We start from the raw sequence: 27,019 nt of genomic DNA on the forward strand, positions 1-27,019 counted from the left end.
GTATCAGCACCATAAAGCAGAATAAAAACTAACCTAACCTAATAAAAATATAGGTCACAGCTATTTCCATGGCACAAGTACCACTGGCTACATCACTTACATCCAGATAATTTGGGGAAAAACTACCGGCAACAAGAAGTGCTTAAGTGGACAGCAAACACATCTTGTCTTAACAAGGTACTTCGGGTTCCATTTACAATCTGTTGAGCTTAACATCACTCAACTATATTGCGTGCCTTAAAAAAATAATGTAAATGAGCTAAAAGTTGAACAGTGCCTTTGCCTGTGTGTGTGTGTGTGTGTGTTTTAAGTTTAGGTGGTAGGGCATGGAAAAGGAAGAATGAATACTGAAAGCCAGCTGTATTACTTTAGTATATAGAAAAAGAAAACCAAAACATAATGGGGTTTACAACATTAGTGGCCCATTCTGAAAGGATGCCTTTTTGAAGTAAACACACACATACCCCATACGAATCCATTCCATTTCCAATAAACTGAAGTGAGATGGTGGTAATAGGGCAGAGTAATGCATCCACTCCAGTTGTAAACAGACATTTTCCTACACGGGGCACATAATCCCTGCTGACACCAGTCAGAGTGACAGAGTGACACACAGGCAGCAGGAGCGAATAGCCCCTTTTGTTTGTCCCCCCCTTACATTACCCTAGAGTCCATTTTATAACTCCGACTTAACAGTGGTGGAAGACGCACCCCGTGGGTTGATAAGGGAAAAATGAGATTAACCAAGTGAGCAAACAGCCTCACCACTATCTGTGATGTGGGAAGCTGAACAACACAATGAGAGAAGGATCTCGATTTTACCTTTTCATTCGTTCTCTTTCCTCCATTACCCGCTCTATTTAAGAACCTTTTCATGCTTGTAAAATTCCCTTTCCTGGTTCATGTAAAAAGAGTAATAAAATCATTACAGTCTTCCTTCGCCAAAAGGTACTTTAGAGACTAATCTTAATTTAGATCCAGACACTGCTAAGTCAAATACATCAGTGTTGGGAAAACGAATTAGAAGGGAGGTCATTTTTCTTACTAATTTTTTTAAAAGGTGTTGCAGATTGAAAATGCCTTAGGAATCATTCCTTAATGCTATGGCTACATTACAAAGTCATAATTCTCCCACTTTGATGCTTGGGATTTTAGGAATCTACATTAGGAATTAATTTTTTACTTACTGGTCCATACCAAGGCTGAGATTCACTTTACTGAAGTGGAACAAAAATCAAAATTTCAAAATAATTATTTTCTAAAGAGTCTCACCTCACAACAGGTAGATATGGCCCCCAAATAACAACTTACACTCTTAAAAAAATCCTGCAGAAAATATTTGCACATAGTTAACAATGTCTTCCTTACAGAAATAAGCAGACTAAAATGTGTCTGTCAACTTGTCTACTTTTTTTGGTGCTTTTTTGCATCTTTTCCCTTTAAATGAAGCAATATGTTTGTTTATGTTTTGATCCTAAGGGGAAAATTGATAAGATCTCAAACTGGAGAGTATACCTTTCATTGTAGATGAAAAAGGAAATGAAAGATTTTTTCCATCACTAAACACTTGTTATTGTCTGAACACAAAAATAATAGCATTTAATGAAATGACAATGCTTTTTTTTTCCTTTCACTTTGGTATCTATAAGAATCCACAGTGGCTAAAGGGCAGAAATGCTAGTCAAATTTGGGGACCTGAAAGAAAGTATTTCTTAAGGGCCGAGCATGTTACAAAGAAAGGGATGACATATTAAAACCAAGATATTGATTTGATCTGTTGACTCAATCTGTTGAGGTAGTTAGACCCAAGAATGGTTGTGAATATTTTCCTTCCCAAATAACCTAGTTTGAGCAATTCTTTATCTTCTTTCTAAAGAAATATAAGTACCCTCCGAGGAATCTCTGAGATTGCTTTCGTGCATTTGTAATCCAGCAGCTATGAGGACCCCATAGAGCCTTCTGATGAGCATTGTACAGATTCTTTGTACATGAACAACTTATTTTATAGTATAGTAGGACACCCGTTTTGGAGGCACTTGTCATCGCTCTGACTACATAATGTGAAAAGTTGCCAAGAGTTCTTTGCTGCTTTTCAGATTCACTTGTCATGAACAAAATATGTGATTAAGTTCCATTTTCTCCAAAAGGAACTCTATTTGATTCTCTACTTGGGAACAGAAAGGGAGAAGTAAAAGGGTGTCAGGTTTTAGCTATTCCTTGCCTTGTTAATCCCTAACATCTGGAATTATAGGAGCATAATGAATATGTAGATTACACTGGGTAGTGTCACATTTTTAAATGCACTATTTCAATTTTTTTTTGTAGTGTTCAACGATTCATTAGTTGCACATAACACTATTTCAATTTTTTAAAGGAGTGTTAGTGTTTCTCTATGGAATGCAGCAATGCAAACCCCTTTCACGGGCACATTATTACCCCTATGTTTTAGCAGATAATTTTTGGTTTTCATATTTTCAATGTAGTTGTAGTAGATTGCATTATCCAAAGATGGCTACAACAGTATTTCCCATACCGCATTCCCTTCTTCCAGTGTAACCTTAACACTCCTCCCATCAAGAGGTAGAATCAACCCTCTGTTCTTGCAACTGGGTAGGCTTTTGTGACTATTGTGACCAACAGATTATGACAGAAGTCACCCTGTGTGCCTTCTGAGGCTACATCATCACAGAAGCCTGTAATGTAATGTAAGATATCCAACTTTCTAAGGCCTCCATGCTGTAACGATGCCCAAACTAGCACATGCCAAGAGACTGCATGGAAGGCCCTAAAGTTACATGAAGAGAGAGATGTCAAGACAAGTCCCAGGTACTTCAGCACCTTCCCCTCTGCTGTTCTAGTTCCAGTCAATGTCTTAACTATAACCACATGAGAAACTTCAAGTAAAAACTACCCTATTCGAATCCCTGAGCCACAGAAACCATGCGAGATAAGAAAATAGTTGTTCCTGTAAGCTACTAATTTCTTGTATGATGAGGTAGACAGAATTAGATAAATGAAACAGTGGTAGATACTTTCAGAAAAAATAGATCTAACAGTTTCAGGACACTTTTAAGATTACACATAGGCACAAAATTTCCTTTTTTACTTTGTAAACTAGTCTTTATTTTAAAAAACTTTTACCATTGGGTAGACCATGCCATAAGTAAATCCACAGTCAATTAACAAATATTTATTGTACACTTGAAGCAATTTTCTATCTCCTCCTCCACATATGAGAAGAGGGACTCATTCAAGGTAAGTGCTCTATAAATAATTGCTAAGTTGAATTAGTCTTTGCACAAAAAAATTTCATTTTAACTAATATGGTAAAAAGACTTTTCTACAATATATTGCAATATTCATGATCACATGGAAGCAGAGTAAATCAAAATAGATTTGCTTTTATCGTGGTGCTTTCAGGTCATAGTGTGCAGGTTATGGGAGCTGGTTACTTCCATACTAAGTGCGCCAAGACTGCTGATACTAATGCTGTGGTTTCCTAGCATAACTCATCACTTGTCAACCTATGGCCCCGGTCACGTTTTGCTCATAGTCTGTTTTCTTCTATGTCCCAAAAAGAAAAAAATCAGATATCCAATTTCATTCAACAGGAAAAGAATTTAACTAGCTGCAGATATATCCCAAAGATATTCTGTGCATTGTTTAAGTTTTCTATATTGTTTGAAACTGTTGAAAAATTACCTAATAAATAGAGCTTTACCATTCTAAGAATCACAGTCTCACAAGTTTCAAGGTACTATTGAAATTCTTCTATAAAATCCTTCAGCAAATAGTTGTCAAGTTTCTGATTAAATATCTTAAATATGTGAAGATAGTTAAGTATTCTGGTCTTGAGTTTAATAACATTAGTACTACTAAAAGTTCCTCATTTGCACACACTAATTCTCCTTAGTTTGAAGGTCCATGTCCAATCCTACTGGACCTATGGAGACTTTGGCTCCACCAGAAGGCCCAGAAGGGCTTGGTAATAAAACCCTGAAGTGTTAGGAATGAACATCCTGTGAGACCATCTGACCAATAGGCAGGAGATGAGAAACAGCTGCCCCCTGCCTATCTTAGCCTCAAGATATCATGTATGGCTACCAATCAAACATGTTTTTTGTGGTGCTATGTCTCAAATAAACAAAGTATATGGGTCCAGGAGACAAGTGGTGAAAATAAGAAATAATTAGCTCCTGTCACTATCACTCTTAGAGACCTACTTGTGCAATTGGTGCATTCCATTCCTATAGTTAGGAGGCCAGTTCCCAGGGAAGATACTTCTACAAAGGGACACAGTAAAAGTTCTATTGATGAGGAAGTCAAGACTACCAATTACCATCTGGCCATTTTTTATACCTCATACCAATGAACCAGTGGACAAAGACAGGAGGTTCTGTTTCTTCGGATAATCAATTCTGATTATATTAAATCATAGGTTTGTTACTACACAGTGGGAACAGAAAAATTGTGCCTAGAACCCAGAATATTCACTAGAGGAACCCTTATTCCCATACCCAAACAGCTGCGAATGAATAATTGAAGGCCCCTGAAAAATGAAGGTTTGTGCCATTCCACCTGATAAGCAATCAGACCAGCCAAAATATTGGCTGAGGATGAGGAAATCCAGAAAGGGTGATAAAGGAGGATGATATAAATATTAGAGCCCCAGATGCAGCTATAGCAATGAGGGGCAGTGGCTTGGTTGGCTAGTATTCCTTAAGTCTTTTTTAGGAGATTGCCATTAGTCACTATGTTCCTCACTAGTCACTACGTTCCTGGTATGTTCTTGTTTGTCCCATCTTGGGAAGAAATGAAAGCATCTAGTTCTTATGTAAGATATGTTATATGTGTATATATAACAAAGAATGAAAATGCATCTGAATGGCTCAAGTAGTGGATTATATAAAGTAGTGGATTATTCTGGATCCACTTCATGGGCCTTTCCATTTTTACTTGACATCCTGTTTTCTGGGCCTTGGACATTTGATGAATGGAGAACCCCATCATTGTCTCTGTCATCTTATCTCCCAAGATTCCAACTCTGCCCATTCCCCCAAGATCTGGGCTTCACCAAGGGTTTCACTGTATCATCCACTGCAGTAGGGGCTCCAGCATTTCCAGAACTGAAGACCGAAGCAACCAAATCTATGGAGTCTCTGCCTTCCTCAGGGATGCCCAGAGGGCTTGGTAAATTCAAGTTGGAAATACAGACATTTAAAGACTTTGTAGGACAAATTTTAACCCAAGAGAGACAAGAGATGGGAAAAAGCCCACAGATAAATTTATCTTTCTCTCCCCTACCAAATGTTCTATGTATCTTGCTGAAGACATCCCACAAGACTAAGCAACTGACTGGTTTTTTTTAGGAGGCTTTGGATGGCTCTGTAAGCTTTCCCTATTGCCCTGACTCTCCTATCATTTTCTATCACTCTTTTTGCACAGAGATTTCATCACCCAGTAAAACTAGAGACTCATGCTAAGATAATCATGTGTCTCTGAATAAATTCTAGTCTGTCAATGTCCTTGGTATGAGGTACATAGATTTGTTATATCACCTCCCTCATTCTAGAGAATATATATATCTAGTAATAAAATCGTGCATCATAATTTTTTATACCTTGATTATCTAACAATGACCTCTTGTGCAGCTTTGGTAAAATAAAACCCCTTATTAACTTTTATAAATGCTGATCTATTCCTATTCTTTCTCAATATGCAAATTCACAACAGTTAAATGTCATGTTAAGTTTTATCTACCATTCTAATTTGTTGAGCCTCCTTAGAATTTTATCTTCCAAAAGTTCATGTTTCTCTCCCAAAACAATGTCAACTAAACATGCAAACAATATGTAAACACACAAGCTGATGCTCTTAACCAAATCATTAATAAAACTATTGGACTAGACAGAACTGAATACAGCCTCCTGTGGCATGCTATCGATTACTTATAGCTTGATTTTGACTATTGTTAAGCCACACGCATTGAATGCGGTGGTTCAGTCATTTATGAATCCACCTAGGTGAACCACTATCTATTTTGACTTTAAGGATTTAGGATTTTTACTTTATAATATGCTTCTATGTTACAGTCTACATCTTTTTTATTTTATTTTATTTATTTATTTTAGAGAGAGAGTGTGAGTACGATGGGGAGGGGCAGAGGGAGAAGAAAATCTCAAGCGGACTCTGTGCTGAGCATGGAACCCTATGTGGGGCTCCATCTCACAACCCTGAGATCACGACCTGACCCAAACCAAGAGTCGGATGCTTAACCGACTGCACCATCCAGGTGCCCCATGTCAAACTCTATACCTTTAAAAAAAGTTTTTGTTAACTTCTGTTCTCTATAGAGAAGGAGTTGAGAATTCAATTATGACCGATGATGTTCTCTTAAGCCCAATTAATCCCTTTGGAAAACTTGAAGAATGATAAAAATGATCCCAATCAATTTAATAGTACATATTCAATATCCAATGCACAAAGTGCACAAATCAAAAACTATGGCTCAGTGTTTTTTCTCAAATTGGCCATGTATACACAATGAAAACTCAGATCAAGAAATAGGACATTACCAGACTCTAGAAGCGACTCCCTTGCCTGTTTCGAGGCATTATCCCACCCCTACAAAGAGTAACCATTTTTCTGACTTCTAACATCAATGATGACTTTGAACTCTTTTTGAACTTCATACATATGAAACCATATGCATATCTTTTCATATCTAGCTTCTTTCTTCAATATTACGTTTGTGAGACTCACCCATATTGTTGTAATAGTTGCAGTTCATAATTCTCATTGCTGTATTTTTCATTGTGGAATAAATCACAATTTATTTACCCACTATTCTATTGATAACCATTTAAGTAGTTTACATTTAGTGTTATTACAAATAGTGCTGTCAGAACATTTTAGTTCTGTGAGCATATGAAAATATTTCTATTGCTTGTACATCTACTAAAGCAATTGCAGTATCAAAGGGTAGGCATATATTTAGCTTTAGTAAATATTGAACTAGCAAAGTTCAAGATATTATTTTCTTTGGCATATTTACATTTTAATAAGAGTTAAGAAATCTTAAGCCATAGGAGTAAATCTCTAATTGTGGAATTAAACTGCCAAAGAGGTATTTTGAGTGTCAAGGAAATCTACATGGGGATCATCTACAGCCAGCTCAGCTTTGCCTATAGCTGATTTTCATGCTGGAACAGGGGGAGATCATAAAAAACAGTTTTGCAAGTTTGTATTAATGAAATTTTTTTCCATTCTGAAACCAATTATACAATTCTTAAAAGGTCCTAACCAGATTTGTCACAAATCTCATAGAGTTGACATTTCTGGTTGTTTGTTTGAAATCTATGTATTTTTGTTTTGTTTTGTTTTCATTTAAGACTTAGCTTTTGTTTAAAATTATAGAAAATATGTAAGTTAATATAATACTGAAGAAACATTAGTGCTATGGAACCAGAGGTCTCTCTAAGTGACAAAACATTTAGGAAAAAGATTTGAATCATAGAAAAGTTACAAAATATTTTATAAGGGTTTTATATGGAAATCTTTTACTCTGGAAATGAGTAATACAAAGATATTTGCTAAACTTAGGCCCTCATTCAGAGAGCAGCTTTATTTAGTAGGAGGTTAAAAATCAAAACAGAAGTGGAAAGTGGATATATACATATGTATTTTTACAAGAAGAAAAGGGTTTCTCAGGATTAGACAGTTTGGTGTTAATTTGTTTATATCTCTCTTCTATGAAGACTGTGTTACCCTCTGGTTTATTCAAATTACTCTCAATCTGTTTTCTACAAGAAATTATGAACTCCTGAAGTGTAAGGAATGTCTTAGTCTTCGTTTTATCTAAGGACCTAGCCTGCCATAAATCAGGACCCTACTATATATTTGTTAAATTGAGTCTTTTAGAGTAGATTCTACATCTGACACTCTGATAATACAATCCTTCATATGTGGAATACATGCAATTAATCTCTGTTTATTAAGAGGAACAAGTCTGAGCTTTGGTGTTTGATCTGAATTTGAATCCATCAATTCAGGAGCATATAAGTTCTCGAGGCCTTGGGTTTCTTACATGGAACTGGGATAATAATAGTTATCTAAATGGTTGTGCAGAAGAAATGTGATCAAATCGATAAAACATTTGACGATACTAATGTAGAAAGCAGAAACTCACTAAATATTATTTCTCTTCACCTTACAACATTGGAATTTTAGTAGTTGACTTTATCCTAGTCCAAAAAATCCCTTTACAATCAGTGATCTTGGAGTTCAATGGAAACAGAATCTAGAAGAGTCCCATTTCATGCAATTTCAAAGTCTGCTTACTGAAGCTTCTGGCTCTCTAAAGAAAGAGGAAATGGAAGAGGAGGGGGGCAGATGGCATGATGAGTAAAGGACAGTAGGACTTCTCCAGTTGGCTTCCCACACTTAACTGCAGAATTAAATAAGGATCCTAAATTCTGCTCTTTCATTTCCTTATTGTAAATGGCAAATGGTTTGCTGTAAGATAAAGAACATGGGCTTTGAAGTTTGAAAAATTTAGCATCTACTACGTTGATTAAATATGGGTAATTGGGTTAATTCTTTAAGCCTCAGCTTCTGTTTGTAAAATGAAGATAAGACTCAGGGTGGTCAGCATTAAATAAGATGACAATCCATAAACTCTTAAAGTGTCTCTCAAATAAATAAAAAATCATTAGTTCTCCTCTTTATTTTTTCCTCTCTCCCTTTGTATTTACCAGCTAATGACTCAGAGCTCTCCCAGGGAAAAAACAATGGAAAGAAACTGAAAAGTATTGCACTTATTGAATGATTATTACTCACCCTCCCCACCCCGAAAAGACCTTTTAGTATTCATTGCATTTTACTGCTACTTATCAGGTCAAGAAAAAAATGGAAACACTATGTGTCTATGTGTTCTGCCACTTTGCATTTCTTAATTTCCCGGCAAAACTTGTCTATTGCTTAAGCAGCAATATTTAAGGTTATTGAGACCCTTAAGAAGTGACAATTAACTAATTTTTAAATCTGAATCTTAAAGAATATATTTTCATAGTTAATGTTACGTTTTCCTGTCCAACCACCTTCCTCCCTACAACATGCCTTGCCTTAAGGAAATGAATGAGCTTTTCACTGAAAAACCTTCCTAATGGTTTTTTAACCCTTTGATATTAAAAAAAGCATAAGATAAAACTTTTGCTAAATTTCCTATAAGTAAAATCTATTTAATGCTGCTAGCTGACTTGATATTTACCTGTATATTTTGCCCATGAAAGTCATAGATTCAAATATAGAGCCCATATATTTTTTTTTTCCTAGTCATAATGGCACTTCCTTTTTTTTTTTTTTTTGTGGGAGGAGGTAGAAATGTTTTTCTATCATGTGGATGGAATTGGAATGGCTATGTTCTTAAAGACCTCATCTCAGCTCCCTGGTCGTGGTGATGAGCTAGCCATGGCTCTTGATTGAAGATGGACCAGTTAGAGAACTTGGGATTTTGACCAAAGGATGCAGATCTTATTACTCCCTTTGGAGGAAAAAATTGGGGAATGTAAGTTTGGGAAGTTCTCTATTTTTCTTTTCTTTTTTTAAACAAATGTATCGAGGTATAATCAAAGTACACTAAACTGCACATATTTAAAGTATCTACCCTGATCTGTTTTGAAATATGTATTCACCTGGAAAATCATCACTATAATTATGATATTAAACATTTCCTGCCCTACTTTTCCAAAAGAATAGTCTGAAATTGGGAAAAGTTTTTGCCTGTGGACCTATTTGCCCCTAAGACCTAAATAGGCCCTGTCTGTATTTTGATCAGATGAACCAATAAACCGTTATGCCTAAGTTGGATCAAGTTAGGTTACCATCATTTGCTACTAGAATCATCAGTAAATGTCCTAATTACTAGCACATTGAGAAAGCATTTTTACAGTCATTTTATTAGCAAAAATCAAATTCATTTTCAAATTCCTATTTGTGCTAGGTAAAATATACAAAATTAACCACAAATGTTCATTAATGTTTGAGGATTTAGAAGCAATTCAGAAGTTATTTGCTAATTTTTCTTTCAGTATAAAAAAAATCTCAGAAAGTAACTTAGAAGATTTAATTAATATTTCATTTGTCTGTTCCTCATCAGTTCCAGTAAACTATTATATCATTTAAAGACCTACTATTCTGAAAGATGTTGAAAAATATGAATTGTCTAAATATCCTTGTTTTAAGGTGTGATATAACAAATCTTTTGTAGTCATTAGATCCCTGACAAGTACATGTCTTTGGCTAGACCACATGAAGGGAATGGGTATAAGAAATTATAGGAAGAATATTGCCTCATTTCCCAATCTTCATATTTCTAAAAGATAGTCATCTTGCTTTGGGTAAGAACTAAATTGGAAGAAATGAAATGAGACGGGAAACTGCTAGAAAGACCTCTTTCTAAAAATACGTCTCTACATATCTCACCTTAGTCTTTGATAGTCTAAACTTGCTAAAACATCTTAGAAATGGGATTTTGGATTGAAGAATTAGAGTAAATGTAATTTTTAAATAAAGTATATGCTAGGGCAAAAAAGTAGTGAATGAAAATTTGAAGGGTCATAGCAACATTGTTCTCTCTTTAAAAATAATCTTGGTTATTGTAAAATAGATTAATGCAGTTTATGCCTAATAGTTACAACATTTGAACTCTTATTTTCTTGGCATGGTTGTTGATGTAACTTGGGAGAATTTATTTTTACTGGTTGAAGTAATAATACTTTAAATCAAGAGAAAAAGGATTTGGAAACAGAAACAATAATTTAAATTTTCATATAAAATTTAACCTGTAAAAACAGCTTTCAATTTCACAAAACACCTAGAACTTAGTTAATTTTTCTTGTTTATTAGTAAATCCTTGAGCCCTACTCAATCTCCAGGAACAGTTGGTAAAGTTCTGCCTTAGATCACCTTCCCTGGAATACTCAAACTCATATTTGCCAAGAAACTAAACAAAAAATAAATGAGAAAATAAGACAGTATATTACATTTCTCATTACTATAGTTTCCTAGGTTTCCCCAAATGAAGGCTTGGTACCCACAGTTGTTTTGATAGTTCTTTAAATATTTCTCCTCTTTTATATTGATTGGAGCTCACTTCATACAAAGATTAGTAAGTATCATTTGCAAAATGCTTGGCAAACTTACAAAAATTTCTAATGATATGATTTCCCCAGGGTAAATGTAGAAACCTTTAGCAATCTGGTTTGTGTTAGCATTTTGGTCAGAGATCACAACAGGAATCACTCTCTGCATTTCACCCAGCAGACACTCAGAATTGATTAGGAACAACATCTAGCAAAGAAGTAGCTGATACATATAAACCAACTACATTGATGATGTATATCACAAATGTCTGGGGTCTTTCAGATTCCTCTAACTTTATCTCCATCCTGAGTAAGCTATGTGTCTCCTGCACTGGATGGATCATGTTTTGTTCATCTTTGCATGTATGGTACTATGTACAGAGCAAGGTACTCTTGGTTTGTTGGATGGATGAGCGACATGTTTAGTTGGGCTCTCAAGGGCCAGGGTAGAGAATATGCTAATTTGTACTGAGTAGGGGTGGAGGTGTAGAAATAGAGGTGAGTGTTTGTGGCTATGCTTGTCTTTATATGAGTTCACATCAGTTAGAACTGAAGTATTTTGGGGGGGGTGGGTATTAATTCATTATCTGGAGTCTTCTCCAGGCCAAATTCTTTAAGGGAAGATGGAGAGACATGAAGAAACAGTTATGGAGATGCAACATTGAACATGAAATGGGTGTTGGTCAAGACCCTTGGGGAGCAAAGGGATTCTTCAAAAGATCTCTGTTAGTGTGGGACTGAATTATAATTAGACATTATGAATAAAACAAAATAATAAAGAAAGAAATTAAAAAATGAGGCACATACAGAACTGATCAAGAAGGGATTATTAAGAGACTATTACCCAAATACCCATTTGTAAATGAGCATATTCTCACCCAACACTGGTTTTAGTTATGACTGAATGGAAGCTCTAATTGAATAGTCCTTTGTGGTATCCAAAGTCCAAGACAGCAAGTAGTTCTTTTGTATGGGTTCATAAGTTTTCCCAGAATGAATTGTAAAACACTCATGCTTTCCATGAACAGAGGCAAGGTGGCCTACCCAGTTTCTGGCAAATTTATTAAGCAATACAGACTCCCCACTTAATCCTTTGGTTTAAACAATACGCAGTCAACACAAATGAGTGAAGAAACAGAGACACAGGTCAGTCGCCTGAAGAAAGATGTAAAAATAAAGTAAAATAGAATATATTTGGGACACACTGAATGGGTCAGGGCTAAAAACCAGTACAAGCTAGGACAAATAAAAACCCATCAATCTGGAAACCTTCCTGGGTTTACAGGAAGTCCCTTCTGATCTCAGACGGTATTTATCTTCTAGATAGAAAAAAGAGGAGCTATAAATCTCTCCATATCAAAGGCCTGTTTAGTAGGAATAAATTGAAAGTGTTTGGCCAATTAGAATGAACTAAATCTCCCTTAGGCAAACCTACTATCGATATATATTTAGCTCCCTGACATATTTAAAGGTAACTTGGGAAAGGCTGGCTAGTCAAAATAAAAAAATGATAATTCTAAAATTTGAGTTACCTTTTAACTCGATCCACCACAGTAATAAAAAGCTGTATCTGCTCTATTGCATTTTGCTGAAACCAGAAATTAAATCGGAGACATAAGTAAGCTGGACACATTACACAGGGATGATGTGGTAATGTTGGGAGAGAAGGAAGAACAATGAGCCAAGATCTAGGTTCCTATATCAGCACTGCAGTGCTCTGGGTGGGCAAGCCCTTACACTCTAAACTGCATGGGCTACTTGCTTGTAAATAAAAGAGTAACAACAGATTTCTAAGGTTTCTCTGTCATCCCCAAATATCTGTGACTCTAAAGGGAGAAAGGAAGATCTGCGTATAGATTATTTCAAAAGTGTCTACAGTAATTGTTTCACTTACACACAAAAGGGAAGACCCAGAAGTGAGTTGTCAAGATATCCCTAAAAAAGACCGTCCAATATTAAAAGGCACTGAAAAGTCAGGTAGTCAAGTAGACTTTTGTGGAAACACTTACTAAGTAGTATTGGCTAGTATTTAGTGAATCCTTATTATTCAAAGTCTTATTTAGTCCTCGGCACAATCCTTTGATATAAATATCATTTTATACTTACTTCCTAGATAAGCAAACTGAGATACAGTTATGGAGTTAGAAAGTTCTAAGAGGAAAAAACCAGGATTTAACCTAAGGCTGTTCAGACTCCAAAGTCCATATGTTTAATCACCATACAACCATAACCAGTCTCTCCCGATTAATAACTGGGGAGGCAACATAGTAAGTTTTCTATAAATCTTCCATTTGTGCTTCAAGCTACAGAACATACACTATTTGCATGTAGGCACTTTCTCAGTATCTCTGCTATGGAGTTGAACATTATTCCTCTTCCTTCGGTTTGTATGACAATATTTTTCTTAATTTACTGAGACTGTTTGAGAAAAATGAATCGCTGATAAACCATGCTAGGCTGTTGAAAGTGCTTGAGAAACTCATTGAATTTTAATATTCTCAACATCCAAATACTATGGTATAAGCTGAACTAAAAATTAGATGGCTTCCATTCAAGCCATTCCTTCACCCATTGTTTTTAGGACCTTGAGCAGATCATGTCATTACTCTGAACGTTAATTTCCCAACAATAAAACAGAGCTTTTCTCAGTAATATCACGATACAGGGGGGTAAAATGGGAGGAAGGAGGGCTTTGGAGCTAGAGGCAGCTGGGTGGGAATTTCATCAGGGTCATGTTACCTTTCACCTGAGTCTCTGAGTTTTGGGCGTTTTGTCTGAAAAATGAGGATGATAGCAGTAACCCCATAAAACTAAAGTGCAGATTAGATTAGGGAACTTTCTTCACATATAGTACTTTAATACAAAATAATGGAAAAAACAAAAACAAAAAACCACAAGTGTTTCTGAACATTGTGGTAACATTCTGTCCTGGATATGACATATTTCCTACACACGGTCTCTTGGGCATCTGTGTTTTCTTGTTTGTTCATTCGTCCGTTTCTACTAATGGAGATGGATTTGTGCAGAGATGTTCACTTTCTTTCCTTTGGCCTTTCTTTCTCTTCCTCTTTTTCTTGTGGCCCCCCAAAATGCATTATTTTAAAAATACTACTGGCAAAGTGTCTTTCCCATTCCACATGAGGATTAACACATCCTTGACCTTATTAAAATAAGCATGGAGCTCCAACAACTAATTCATCATTAGACAGAGAAATGAAGAGAATTACACATCTATTTAATTGGTAAATTTTTAAAAAATGTTTTACAAGTTTACATTTTGTTAAAATCCCTAAATATATGTGTATCTTATATAACTTGTGGAACCAGAACAAACTACCCTGCTTAGACATGTTAAATGTAATGAACAAATATATACATTACTATTATATGTACCTCATTCTCTTTTCCCTAGACGCTATCTATGAAAAGCCCAGAGATGAATGGTAATTTAAACTATAAAGTTGTGTTTAACATACTGCAAGTGATAGACTAGGGTATATATTGCCCCTCTATCTTCCTCTGAATTACTCTATTCCTTGCTCTATGTAAATATTTACACAGTGTTCTCTTTATCTCATCAGATGAGAGAAGACTGAAAATTTAATACCCTTGCATGGACATGATAATATGAAAAATACAAGTAGATGTCTCAGGACTGTCACTCAACTATCACAAGGCAAACATGTCATTTACTGTCCAAAATGAGGACACCTTTGAAACGGAAAGGGGCACTATTAATAATTATACCAGGAAATAGTGATGAGCCAGGTCTCTCTCAGATGGATTAAGATGTATGGTTAATGTGTCACCGCACCCAAGTTGTGTTGGTTCAACCTCCGAAGTACTTTCTAGCTATCTAAAATATATCCTGCATTTCGTTCTCTTTCCTGGTCTCTACTATTCCATCATCAAGTCACTTTTTTCTTGCCTGGATTGCTATAATAGCCTTTAGTAGTCTTTGTTTATACCTTGCCCTCCCCTCCACCCCATTTCCCCAGCCAATTTTCCACACAGTGACCAAAGATATCATTTTTAGATAGTAGTTCTCTACTGGGAGAAATTTTGCCTGTCTTGGGACATTCAGCAATGTCTGGAGACAATTTTGATTTACACAACTTGGCGGCTGCTACTGGCATTAAGTGGGTAGAGGCCAGGGATGCCGTAAAGATCCTACAGGTCCATATGCTACCCCCCAAAACAAAGAATTATCTAGCCAGAAATGCAAATAGTGTCATAATTGAGAAGCTCTATTGTAAAGTATAAATCAGACCATATCACGCCCTAGGTTAAAGCTCTCCAACATATGTAAAATAAAACCCAATCACCTTACCACAGAGGACCCCTTCTTATCCTCTAAATCCTATATCAAATTAGCAAATTCCCAATGCCTAGAGCAGAACAGATCCTGGTAAAGAAGAAGCAAGCAATAGATATTTATCACTGGAAAAACAACTACAGTAAATCACCTTGATAGAGAGAGAGAGAAAAAAAAGACATTGGAAATCAGAGGTAAGTTCAACTAGGAATTTGGATTTCCAATTATAATTTTAATGTTTAATAATAACAATATTAAAATTAGTGACAGCATCTATCACTTACCAAGTATTTATCATAGCCTGGGCACTATGCTAAACCATTTATATTAAATTTCAGTTAGTCCTTAAAACTTCCCACCTCACCATCTATATTCCAGCCTCATTCAATGTTGCCATTCCTTGCTATGCCATGCTCACTGTAATCTCTAGACCTTTGCACATGCTATACTGTCCACCTAGACCTGCTGTCTTCCTCTTCATCCTCCCATTGCCATGCAAGGCTCATATGTGACTACTTATGACAAATTGGATTTAGGGTCTGTGTTCCCACAGCACTCTCCTTTATTTCCTTCATAGACAAAAACTCTTTGATTGCAATCTATCAGGTGGCTCCGTTGCGCAATGGATAGTGCATTGGACTTCTGATTGCAATCTATCCTGATTGCCTGCCTCATATTTGTGGAATTGATGAATGTGGTAGATATGATTGACTTACTGATGAACAAATTGAACTGCACAGAGCTTAAGTCTCCCAGGATCATAGAGTGTGCATGTAACTGGGATTTAATTTCAAGCCAACTGGAACACAGAATCTGTATTTTAATCACTCTTCTATATTAGATATGTGGTTTTGGACAAGTAACTTGACCTCTTGGGATCTTGTTTTGCTCATCTGTAAAATTCTTGCTATGAATGGGAGAGGAAACTTGTATAGACCAACAAAATCTGTAGCTCATTTCAGCTCTAACACTCATGAGTTTAGGTGCTTGCATAAAAGATGTTTTACAGGTAGAAAGTATTTGACAAGTAGACAAATATGTTTATTGTTGAATTCTACAGAAGACATTCAAAGTAGAGACCATGGGCCTATGAAACACTTTTCTGCATTCACCAATGCCTCCACTCCTTAGCCAATTTTAAAAATGACCCATTCCTTCACTTTTTAGGAATTTTCACTTTTAATAGCAAAAACAGGTAGGTCTGCTCTTTTTCTACAAGAAAATTGCAGTTCCTTGATAGGTTAAGCACCCTGGCTTTCAACCTCCTTGTTTATCCACTCAGGAAACTGGTTTACTGCCTCACAAAACAGCACACCCATGCGATTAGCACTTAATTATGGTGGAGTCAGTAGCTGGGCTATAGGCTCAGGTTGATTTAACTCACTCAAAATAAGTCTGGATTTCGTTTGTTTCATTTGGATTGCAATGTGACAAAATTTTGCACACCATTCACTGCAGATTTCACTTATTCTGAAAGAATATAAACCTTTCATCCATTTCTCTTTTACTGTCAATGTAAAAACAAAAGTTACTTGGAATCTAAAATCAAATCCTTCCACATTAAGCTTTTTTTTTTAATTGGTGACATACACTTAGACGTATATTTAAATGTAAGTATTGCCCTATTTTGTCAACTGGAAAATCACTGTTAAAATTTATGAAAATAGCTAACTGACTATGATTTAAATTATGACAGACTTTTTGGGTTCATCTATTTTAGTTTTCACCAACTGCTTCCAAGATAAAACGATCCTTTAAGATGAAATATGAAAGGAGTTCCCTTTGTCAGGTGCAGTAGCCAGTCTGGTATTCATCTTCTTGTGTAGTTCCCTTCTAAATCATACCAGGTTGATCTGTGTGACCATGGAATACAGCAAGCAATGATGTATGCCACTTCTAAGACTAGGTCAGAAATGGCAGTATGGCTTTCCATTTTGCCCTTTCTATCAGTGGCTCTGGGGGATCCCAGCTGCCATGTGTTGAAGAGAGACTTCCAACCAACAGCCCCAAGGAACTGAGATCTCCCCCCCACAGCCACATGAGTGATCCTGGAAGCAGGTCCTTTAGCTGTAGTCAAGTCTTTGGATAACTGCAGCCCAGGCCAACACCCTGTCTGTACTCTCCTGAGAACCACCCAGCTAAGCCGCTTCTGAATTCCTGATCCACAGAAACTATGAGCTAATAAATGTTTGTTGTTTTTAGCCACTACATTTTTGGGTAATTTGTTAGGTGGCAGCAGATAACTAGCACTGCAGGGAATGAAGACATTTCATTTCTCATTTATGCATTCTTCATACTTTATTAAAGCCAAAAGACAGAGAGAGAGAGAGAGAGAACCTGCAACGGGTGGACTACATGTAATAATAATAAGTAAACATTATTATTTTAAAGGTAATTTTAAAATATAAAACATAGCTTTTGAATTTTGTTTGTTTATGGAATTGTGTGGGGTTTAATGGAACATTTTATTATTAAAATTTAAGAAGCGTATAGAAAAAGACGGAAAGATTCAGGAAAAAAAAAAGAAGAAAAGGAAAAAAACAACTGGAGAATCTAGTCCCAACTGAAAAGGCATACATTATAACAATGGAATCAGAGAAGTAGTTCTGAAGACTTTTGTGTTTTGGATTGAAAAAGGTATTTTTTTTTTCTCAAATGAAAGCTTTTTGGGAACCCTGAGATAGAGAGTCATAGTCAATATGTCCCTTTAGTAGCCTCAGAAAAAACAGAGGAGAAACTGGGAAAAAATGATGGAAAAGGAGTTGAATGGGCCTTCCAACTGAAAGTCCATCATATAATTTTTAATAGAAACCGTGATAGAAAATATCCTTACCCTCTTGCTAATCTCAGGGAGAAGCTTTCAGTGTTTTACTCCTCAGTATGAGATTTGGTGTTCATTTTTTCTTAGATACTTCTTTTTTTCATTAAAGATTTTTATTTATTTATTTGACAGAGAGAGATATAGTGAGAGAGGGAACACCAGCAGGGGGAGAGGGAGAGGGAGAAGCAGGCTTCCCACTGAGCCCCAATGCCGGGCTCTATGCCAGGACCCTGGGGTCATGACCTGAGCCAAAGGCAGATGCTTAACAACTGAGCCACCCAGGTGCCCCGATACTTTTTTTTTATTTTAAAGATTTTATTTTTAAATAATCTCTACACCCAACGTGGGGTTCGAACTTACAATCCCCAGATCAAGAATTGCATGCTCCACCAACCGAGCCAGCCAGGTGCCCCAATAGATACACTTTATCACATTAAAGGCATTCCTTTTTTTTTTTTTTTTGCTAAGAATATTTTTTCATAAATTGGTGTGGAAATCTGGTATAGTTCTTAGATACTGGCAAACAGGACCCCAGCTCTTGTTGCACGTTTTATGCGGCTTCATTCTGGTCTTCTCCAGCTGTGTCCTAACCTATGGGTGAATGAATATATTGGCCATATTTCAACTTACACAATAATATTTCATCCCTCCATAGTCCCTCTTCATTTTCATTTGGCATCAATATCTGAGCCTTGTAAATGTATAAAATGACAATGTGAGTATTATAAAATTATACGTTGGCACAAAGTAATATTTCTTTTTAAAAAGTGTTAGTCTGAAAGAACAGAACTATATATGCCAAGAATAAAATAAAAATTAAAATAAATAGGGGCACCTGGGTGGCTTAGTCAGTTGAGCTTCTGCCTTCGGCTCAGGTCATGATCTCATGTGTTCTGGGATCAAGCTGCAGCCCCTCCCCCCCCACCGTTGGGCTCTCTGCTCAGCAGGGAGTTTGCTTCTCCCTCTCCCTCTGCCCCTCCCCACCATTTGTGCTCTCTCTCATGCTCTCTCTCTCAAATAAATAAATAAATAAAATCTTAAAATAAATAAAACAAAAGATGAATACAAAATAAAAATTAAATTAAAATGTAATGTCTTCATTTTCCTTTGTGAAGACCAACAGACAATTTTGTTTATCCACGTAGTGTTTCTTAAAAACCTGAATTCATTCTTAACACCTCAAAGTGAGGAAATTTCACATAAAATGTGCATCTCAGGATCATACTAAGATATTTGATAACACAGGGCAAATAGTCCCAAAAGAAAATAATTGGCTAGAGCCAGAGCTGGTCTATGGAAAATTACTCCAGATCTTACACCTGCTATATGAAAACAAACAAATAAACAAAACCTTGACATAGGTTTTTCAAAATTTAACATATATCCTAAGAGGTATTTGACATTAAGCAATATCAAGTAGTGGAACTGAAACAAATCTTCTAAACCATTAATAATAGAAAATAGTAATGCTAGAGAAAAGACTCAAATATATTTCTGTTCACTACAGAAAACATAAAATCATTGTCAAATAAAGAGGCAATCAAAATAAAGAAGCAGCCAAAAAGGTAGGAAAAATTATTATAGATGTACATCAAGCGGTTAATTAATGAAAATATTTTGTTGTTTTTCTGGATTTTATCATGCTTTCTGGCTTTATCGTGTTTATCTGGATATTTGTCAGAATTTTGTCATTTGTAATTTATTGTGATTCCTTTGCTCATTCTAAGTAAGTGCTCACTTTTTAACCATTTTATTTTCATAATATTGTATTCTTTTTCTTAACAAGTCCCACAAAACTTGGATTCATCCCTACCAGTTATTGAGAGAGAGAACATCAAAAAGGATGGTCACAAGCTAGATAATTCAAAAGAATACAACTAGTACTTAAGGAATGCATTGGAAAAATTAATGAGGCCACAGAACATGTTAGCAAAATTAATCTTCATTATAATCATTCTACAAAAGTTACATATTTAGTGAAAATTGCTCTCATGCATTTTTGTTGGGTAAAAAAGTGACAATTTTTTTTTGTCAAAATAAGCCACAAAATGCAATATTTACCCTGAAATGTGGTATCCATTTTCAATGGATTCCCCTTAGTGGCCATTTTTCAGATGTCCATTCTTTTTAAAAAACTAGAGATGAAAATTTGAATGTCAGTTATGGGATATGACCATCATAAGTAGCTAAATGGGTAGTAGCAGAATAGAATTACTTCAAGAGAATTTAGAAACCACTTTTCCTACCTTCCCCCATATCAAATCAATGATGAGAAGGGAAAACTCAATGAGAATGAGAATGGAGGGAACAAGAGAGAAAGAGAAAATAAAGAGGAAAGACTGAGGTGGGGGAAGAATAAGGGAGAGAAGTAGAGGTGATGGAAGAAAACAAACACCCCGTGGTGATTATACATACACTCTTTCTAATTTAATTTTCACCAAGCATTTTCCAGACTGAGCAATCTGAATGCTAGTGAAGCACGTTGTTCAGAAAGCAGAACTGAAATTCAAAGACGGGCAAATATGCCTATAAGACTTCTATTGTTGTAGACCACCATAGTGCATTTTGCTCCTCTCAGTGCCCAGCGGAGTCAATTGTATTCGAAAGATGACCTCTGGTAAGGCTGCATTTCTAAAGCTTTTCTTCTGAAGGAATTTTGAGTGAATAAGACATCACTTATGAACCAGGACATGGAAATTTGCAAACCCGTAATCATTGCAAAGCAATGCCATGAACCAAATTTTTGAGAAAAGTAAACACAACTGTTGATTACAGTGCAGATTCTGGGCACAATGGAAGAACAAACTTAACCCCGTGGAATAGCCTTCTGCATTTTGACCTTCATCTAACTAGCCCTCACTGTATTCAGAATCCTTGGCATCTGGAGCAACCAATTTTTTATTTATATAAGAAATGAAGGTCATGAAAATGTTTTCTCTTCTAAAGCACAGTGATTAAGAGCACACTGTGCAGGGGTCAGGCAGGTAGGATCCATTTCTGCCTTCCCACTCCCTAGCTGTTTAACTTGGATAAGTTCTTAACCTCAACAAGTCAGAGTCTTCTTATCTTGAAAATGTGGATAATAATATCTACTTTATAGGGGTGTTTTGATGAATAAGTGAGAGCCAGGGTCAAGTACTACCTCAATACCTGACATACAATAGCCACTAGTGACTATTACAGAACTTCAATTAATATAATGATAATGAGAAACAAAACAGACTCACAGAGTACACAACTAGGTTCAAAGCAAACATGGGTCTGGGGCGCCTGGGTGGCTCAGTTGGTTAAGCGACTGCCTTTGGCTCAGGTCATGATCCTGGAGTCCCGGGATCGAGTCCCACATCGGGCTCCCTGCTCGGCGGGGAGTCTGCTTCTCCCTCTGACCCTCCTCCCTCTCATGCTCTCTGTCTCTCATTCTCTCTCTCTAAAATAAATAAATAAAATCTTTAAAAAGAAAAACAACAAAAACAAAAACAAAACATGGGTCTGATTTTACTCCAAAAATAACTTTGAAATGAAGATCATTGCCAATGAAGACATAAAACATGGCACAAAAATTTCAGATAATTTCTCCAATTGCATTTACTATGGATTCCAAGAACCCTTCAAATCAGGAAAGAATGACGGAAGCAAAGACTTCCTTGAAAAGCTGTAGCTACTAAAATAGAGATGGGGAAGATGCTTTGTAATGTTTGTAATCCAGCATCTCACTGGGAATGTTTGTAATCCAGCATCTCACTGGGAATCCAGACAAAGGCCTCTGTTTTTCAAAAAAAAAAAAAAAAGAAGAAGAAGATACAAACTCCATCCCAGCTGCCCCAAAGCCCAACCATTCAAATTAGCTAGAGCAAATATCAGTTTGTTTTTTGATCACTGCCCAGCTTGGTGTCTTACTCATCACTACATCCATAATATAGGACTATTCTTCTAAGAAAATGGCTCTGTTGTGGGTTTGGCAGTGAGTGCTCCAGTTCAGTTCAGCTAAGCTTATTTCTTTTGTTCAAAGGGGAAAAGCTGTTTACAAATGATCTGCGCATAATTAGTTACCTACTTCTAAAACTGTTTTATTTTTATTTCCTCTCTTCCTTGTGAGAGCTTTCCCATCGGGGAAAGCTGATTACTCCTAAGTCATTATAAGCTAATACGCAGTCTAGGTAGGCTGGGTTTTGAATCTCTCTGTTAATGCTGGTTAAATACTTAAAACTAATTAGACCATTTTAATAGGAGTCATTTATTATATAATGCTTCTTAAGAAAGAACCTTATAGTTCATGCTGATATATGCTACCAATTACATATTTATAAATCTTAGTTTAATGTTCAAGGTCTGTTAGGCAGGTATATAAGAAAAAGGTGATTCCCAAATGAAAGAAGATTACATGAATGCATATAAAATTATCACTAATAAAATCAAAGAAACTCTTTTAAGGCTCAAGAAAAGTCTTAAAACACTGACTACTGAAATGCTTTTCACATATCTCTGTTGTTTCTACGTATAAACACATGAATTCTTGCATTAGTGATTGGTCAAATACAAGGTAATTCAGAAAGCAAATCTCGCTGTGCAAAGTTTTTACACTGCTCTTAAATTTTAAGCCAAAGAATCCACCGCCCCTCCAAATCTCAGATGGGCTAACCATGGCTTACGATTCAAGAGTTTCTAAGTACTCATCTACTTCTAAAAGACAGCTGATTCTAAAATGAACTTTGAGTTTTCTTTTATGTTCCTTTGAGATAAATAAGACATGAACATCTACTTAAAAAGGAATTTGTGTTATGGGTATGTATGCAGTCTTCTTTTTTTCCTGTAGGAGCAAATCCATGCTTGCTTAATTTTTTGTCTTCAGTCTCAGCACCATAGTGTTTAGGTTCATTATATGAAATGCAGATAAAGATCTTGAGTTTCTCCTGGGAGCTTCAGTACATTCTAGAGATCCAAATGAGAACTAAAATGGATTAAGATTTCTTATTGATCCTAGTAAACACTCACATACATACATTAAAAAAAAAAAAAAGACTAAAAAAATGTAACCAGCTTTCAGTAAACACGTTAGAAATAGGACTTTTACCTTACCAGACTCAGGTTCATCCTCCTGAATTTGCATATAGTTCTGTGCAGAGGTGTCTTAAAACCTTATTAATGCATCTAATTAAAGTAATGATAGAGAACTTCCACAGCATCTAATGAAAGAAAACAAAGATTAAATTTAAGTTAATCAGCTTTGAAATATAAACAAGTACATTCAATCATTAAATGATTCCATTTATTTTTAACAGGTTCTTAGAAGTGAGTCTAATAAACATCCCACCATTTTTTTCTTGGTTTGCCTGCATGTTTATTAGCATCATTAATCTATTAGTAAAAATCCAAAGGAACATTTCATGCCTGGTATAAACCCCATTCTAAGTTTTTGATGAATGGAGGCAAGTAGGTAGCCAAGAATTTTCGCACAATAAATTCTAAAATAGTTCACTGATGTTTCAAAGTAGGGACTTCTAAAATATTCTAAAACAGACACTAACAATAAAGGTTGTCATAAGTCTGCTATCCCAAGATGTTAGTTCTCTGCTTTGGGAAGACAGTGTAACTAGTATTCCTGGTAAATAAGTCAGTGATGGGTTTCAGAATCTGTTTCCAGCAACCAGATAGTCCAGAGCAGAGGGAAATGTTTTTACATTTTGCAGTTTGGAGATGAAAGAACCAATTTCAAGGCTGATGAAGGAAGACATCCCTCAGCAGGTGTGGAACAGCCATGATGTAATAACATTCCTCCAAACAGTTTTACTAGAAGCAAAAATCAGAAACCCATAATCACTTTGACACCCGGAAAAGTCTATTTGACTCTCTGTACTTTTCCTCAAATAATCAATGGTCTGTTCGTTGCTTTGTTTTGTTTGATTTTGGTTAGAATAGGTTTGCCCTTCTAACTGAACAGAAGTTAGCATTATCCTATGTGATGTTAGATCTACCATGCGTTACCTCAAAATCCTCACCATTTCTCTTGCCATTATGTGTGATGGATGAAGGATGCATTCCCTGCCCAGACCCAAGGTTTTTCATTATTTTTGGCACATTAGCTCTCACTTCACTCATTTCTCTCCCACTCAAAAAAACATATTGGCAGGCAAATGATGAAAATAAGCTCATTATTGAGGTAATCAAGAATCCCTTCTAATCTATAAGGAAAGTAAGCTATTCCTAAATTCAGGGATGTTGCTTATTAACATTTATTCATTTATTCAACAATTATTTTTTATTGTGGAAGAACATTTAACATGAAATCTACCCTCTTAACAAAATTTTAAGTGTACAATACAGTATTGTTAGCTATAGGCACAGTGCTGTACAACAACAGATTGTTAGCAGTAATTCAGCTGGCATAACCGAAACTTTGTACCCCCTAAAGAGCAGTTTCCTATTTCCCCTCCTCTGGTCTCTGGCAACCACCACTCTACTCTCCATTTCTATAAGTTTCACTCTCATATATATATATATCATCTATCTATCTACCTATCTATCTATCTATCATCTATCTATTATCTATCATCTATCTATCTATCTATCTATCTATCTATCTATCTATCTATCTATCTATCTATCTATGTCCTGAAAGCATCAGTAGTATTTATCCTTCTGTGATTGGTTTATTTCACTTAGAATAATGTCCTCTAGATTCATCCATGTTGTCACACATGGCCAGATTTTCTTTTTTAAGGCTGGATAATATTCCATTGCATGTATATGCCACATTTTCCTTATGTATTGATTCACTGTTAGACATATAGATTGTTTCCAAATCTATGCTACTATAAATAATGCTACAATGAATATTGGAATACAGATATCTTTTCGAGATCCTGATTTCAGTTATTTTGGAAAAATATCCAGAAGAGCTCCTATGATGTAGCAGGCACAGTTCTAGGAAATGGGGATACTTAGTTATCAGGGAACAAATTACATGTGAAACTCATGTAATAGTGAGCTCACTGTCCCAGTTTGTTACAATACTGTGGCTGTTCACATATGTATTCTTCATACAACAGAGTAATGTTTTTTTATGAAAACAAATTTAACCATATCACTCCCTTGCTTCAAATACTGCAATGGTATCCTTTACCCTCAAGATAAAATTCTAAAACTTTATAGTGGCCAAGTCCTACAACCTGACCTCTGCTACTTCCCCGGGCCCCTCCTGCATCGTGCCCATCCCCCATTATCTCAGCACCATACTTCTGCCACCTTGGCATCCCTTCAGTTCCTGGAATGCATTCATCGTTCCCAAGTCTGTTCTTTGAGCAGAAATCTCTTTTCCTTATTTTTAGTAAACCTGTCCAAATATTTTGTCCTTCAGATCTCGGCTTAAATACAAGTCCTGCAGGGAAATCTTTCCTGAGTCTCAGACTAGGCTGGATGCCTCCATTACTCATTCTTATAGCAGCCTGCACTTTTATATAGCAGCATTTATCTCAATTTTAGCCAAAACATACTTGTTTAATTATTTGTTTAAAGCCCATCTCCCCTAAAGGACCGTAATGGGGGGCCATAAGCACAGAAATGATGCCTCCCTTATTCCCTCCTATCTTCTCATTGGGCAGCACAATGCCTGGTATATTATAGGACCTCAATAAGTATTTGATGAATTATTGCGTGAAGGAATTATGCAGCATCCCAAAGGTCAATGATTTTCAAGCCCCTTTTAGTCATAGGTTCTCTTGTGCTAACTTATTGGGGAAATAAGACTTAATTCATCCATCAACATATAGAGCTTTTAAGGCACTATGAAAAACATAGTTTTCAAACCATTGCCATTAAAAATCATTCCACACAGTGGAATACTATTCATCAATAAAAAGAAACAAATAATGACAGATGTTGCATCATGGATGAATCTCAAAAACATTACTAAATGAAAGAAACTGGATGGAAGAGATTACATAGTTTATGATTCCATTTATACGACATGTCCAGAAAAAGCAAGTTTCTGGATACAGAAAGTAGATTAGTGGCTGCCTGGGGGTGGGAATGGGGATTAACTGTAAATGGTCATGAGGGATCTTCTTGAGGGGATGAATATGTTCTAAAACTGATTTATGGTGATGGTTGTACCATTCAGTAAACTTACTAAAAACTATCCTTGAAATGGGTGGTTTGTATAATATGAAAAATATATCTTAATAAAGTTTGTTTTAAAAAAATCATTATTATAAACCATAGCTGACTTTCAACTGACATTTTTGACACACCTGCAAATATCCTTTGTTTCATTCCAATTTGGCTTTTAAGAACACAGGAAGCTTGTATTGTTTCCTAACAGTGTCATGGGGGTTCATCTTGTCTAGGGATGGTTAACCTGCAGCAATCACATTTCTCTAAAAGCAGTATAAATGCATCTCATAGGTGATCAGATACTGATTGGTTGGCTGATCCCCTGTCATAACATATTTGCTTTCTCTGAGGTAGATCCTCTAAAATCTCTTGCTGGTAGGAAAAGGTTGTGGAAAAGATGAGGCTTGGAATAGGAAAACTCTGCCTCTGTGGATAAAGTGGGAAAAAAACTTTGAAGAAACAAATGGAAAACATCACACTTTTAGGCAATTACAGACTCTTGGCTGAAATTCAGCTTCAGGCTTATCTTGTGGGGAGGAATTTTTAAACACTTCAAAGTCCTACCCAGCATTATAGCTGTCACCTTAATCTACCCCAAAAACATCCATTTCAGAAAGTTAGAGCTTCAGAGTA

The 27,019-nt window shown here is 36.0% G+C and overlaps 1 long non-coding RNA gene across 1 annotated transcript in view; it reads left to right on the forward strand.

The window, feature by feature from the left end:
• The window catches only part of LOC118015143, an 88,372-nt gene that overhangs the window by 23,744 nt on the left and 37,609 nt on the right, over window positions 1–27,019 (forward strand). The window lies entirely within an intron of this gene.

This window comes from Mirounga leonina, unplaced genomic scaffold (genome assembly GCF_011800145.1).
Source record: "Mirounga leonina isolate KUSES-001 unplaced genomic scaffold, KU_Mleo_1.0 Mir_165, whole genome shotgun sequence".
In the NCBI taxonomy this organism is placed as follows: Eukaryota; Metazoa; Chordata; class Mammalia; order Carnivora; family Phocidae; genus Mirounga; species Mirounga leonina.